At 56.8% G+C, this 2,682-nt stretch overlaps 1 long non-coding RNA gene across 1 annotated transcript in view; it reads left to right on the forward strand.

Annotated features, from left to right (window-relative positions):
- Nucleotides 1-480: 480 nt before the first annotated feature.
- Nucleotides 481-2,682, forward strand: part of LOC121667952 — a 5,403-nt gene continuing 3,201 nt past the window's right edge. The window contains exon 1 of the long non-coding RNA XR_006017206.1: nt 481-849. This is a non-coding gene — a long non-coding RNA (uncharacterized LOC121667952). The remainder of the gene's footprint in view (nt 850-2,682) is intronic.

Raw genomic sequence — 2,682 nt, forward strand, 5'->3', positions numbered from 1 at the left:
TTACTCATCTGCTCCGCGCAGGCAGCAGCCGGCACAGCTCTGCTGCCATCGTCCTGAGCCGGGGGCTCCCGGGCACGGGGCTGGTTGCCAGCCTGTGCCATGCCGGACCTTCATCCCAGCAGGAATGTGGCCCATCCCGGTTCTCCAGAAGCCCCGATGCCCCGGGGGAGCCAGGGTGGCATCTGCCCGTAGTTACCTGTGCTGGCTGTGGGGCAGGAGCACCGCGGCAAAGGGCACATCCCGGGGATGTCCTGGCACAGCCTCACCGGGCTGGGCTCCGGACACCTGCACAGGTGACGTGTGTGTGTGTGTGTGTTTGTGTGCTCATGTGAGGGATTTTGGCACGGCTGGGAGGCTGGAGGCAGCCCCTTGCCTCAGACACCGCCCGGCGCTGGGTTTGATGTGACTGAAGCCCACTAAATACACGGTGTCAGGTGTAATTGCACGGTACCAGCAGCGCGCCGGGAGGAAGTGGCGAACACATTGGCATGGTTACGGAACACCCGGGGGAGTCTCAAATACAGGTTTGTTGGTATCGGATCGGAGGGAAGGAAGCCAAGTCTGACTGTTGAGGAAAACAAGTGGATGTGCTGTAGACTCGTTATTCATCTCTGCTCCTGGAGCTCTTGGATCAAATAACAGGCTCCTCTTCCATTGTAATGGAGCCTGCTATCTCCTGGAGCCTTCCCTCTCCCCGGAGCCTCGCCGGGGCTGCGGGAATGGTGGGAGCAGCAAACCGGAGGCGGGAGCAGGGAGATGCCATCCCTGGGCAGAGTGGCCCCGCCTGCCCTGCCTCGTCCCGCCTGCTCCACTCCTCAGCTCTCCTCTCGTTCGGGAAAGCAGCCACAGGTGGGTATGGGCCCGTTGTGCCAGGCACTGCTAGAATCCTTGGGAGGGATCCAGGCAAAACTAGGGATGGATGCAGCTCCTGGCGGCTCAGGCTGGTCTTTGGTGCTTTTTCCAAGCTCAAGCCATGACTGAGTGATTGGAAGAGCCAGGAGAGGAGCCAGGAGCAGAGACAGAAGCACCCACCTCACCATGAGCATCCTCCAGTGAGCTCCTGATTCCCCTTTCCTGGGAAGCACCGGCAGGCAGCAGCCCTTTGGAGCCAGTCTCACTGGAGCTGCTGATTTGGGGCTGGTGCCGGGGACACTGAGGCAGAGGGGATCTGCTTTGCCCATCCATGGAGCCGGCCCCGGTTCCAACAGGTGCCACGGCATTCCTGGCTGCTCACAAAGCTGCCATCTGGCTGGTACGGGGCTCCCATTAAAACGGAGCTGGGGCTCCCTAAGTGAAATATTGATGAAGAAGGCCTGAAGCGAGGAATGGAGTCACCTGACTGTATTTCCTTCCCATTTTTAATAGCCCACCGCTTCATGCCACGAAGGCTAAAGTGGGTTATTTGGCTCTGGATGAAAATGATTCCAACTGGGGAGGGAGCCTGTCATTTGCATCTTGAATAAATAGGTTCTAACAAGAAGAGATCTGTTTAATGGAGAGATTTGGGGAATTCAGCCTGAATCCTGCCTGACTTGAGGTCCTGAGACAATAATTGGGATGAGCAGACTAAAGCCGAGAGCTCTTCATGGGACCAGACAGCATATGAGGGCTTCAGCAGAAATTGAACCATACAACTCTGTCAGTGCAGCTGGAATGGGAAATGGGATGTTTATAGGCCTGGGAATTGGTGCTCCCTGCGCAAATTGTGCATTGTGTATAATTATCTGGCCTGCCTTGGAATGAGGGTGGTGGAAATTAAGAGACATGATCCCACTGAGCAGGGATTGCCCTGCTCAGCGCAGCACGGGCTCAGCTCCTCCCCAGTTACCGGGCAAAGGCAGAGCCAGGGGGGTCCTCTTGGGAAAACACCAAATGTGGGGGCTCCACAATGTCCCATGTGTCCCTCTCTGGGGATGGGCACCCTCCTGGGAGCCATTCCAGTGCTTCCAGGAGAGCCTTGTGCCATCACCCAGTGCCATCACCCTGTGCACCCCGGACATGTTGGGGTCCCTGAAAGATGCTGCTGGTGAAGAACAGGAAACGGGTCCTGTTCCTCCTCCTCCCCTGTGGCCGTGGCCAAGGAGCTGGAGGCAGAGTGGGAGTAAACAGGAGAAACAGCTGGAAATGGAGACCTTTGGTCCTGGGTGAAGGGAAGAGTGGGAGCTCCCATGGGAATGTGGGGACTTGGTGGTGCCGTGACCCGGGGCTGGGCTGTGCTGGGAACGCAGCTGAGGGACTACAGCTCCCACAAGGCTCCCTGGCAGCACAGCCCCTGCAGAACGCTTCCATTTTTGGCTGTAGCATTTTGGCTTTGGAACAAAAACTGTGCTTTTTGATTCAAAGTGAAGCATTTAAAGCACAAACTGCTGCTATTTGCAAATAAAAAGGTAAAAAAGCCTCTGTTAGAAAACAGTGGGTGCAATGATTGTCAGCGGCTCCAAAACAGATCATATTCCTGCTCAAATTGCTGCTGCAGGTTGACGAGGAAGGATGGGGATGTGTGGGATGAGGAGATTAATGAGAACTTAATTTTTAAGGCTGTTTTAAAGCGGGCTGGAGGAGCTGTGGGAGCCAGAACCTCCTGGCAGAGCAGGGCTGGGTGCTGAGCTGGGCTGGGTGCTGAGCTGGGTGCTGAGCAGGGCTGGGTGCTGAGCAGGGCTGGTGCTGAGCTGGGTGCTGAGC

The sequence above is a fragment of the Corvus kubaryi genome, unplaced genomic scaffold (assembly GCF_017639235.1).
Source record: "Corvus kubaryi isolate FWS band 111438036 unplaced genomic scaffold, C.kubaryi_AGA036_p1.0 37382, whole genome shotgun sequence".
Taxonomy (NCBI): domain Eukaryota; kingdom Metazoa; phylum Chordata; class Aves; order Passeriformes; family Corvidae; genus Corvus; species Corvus kubaryi.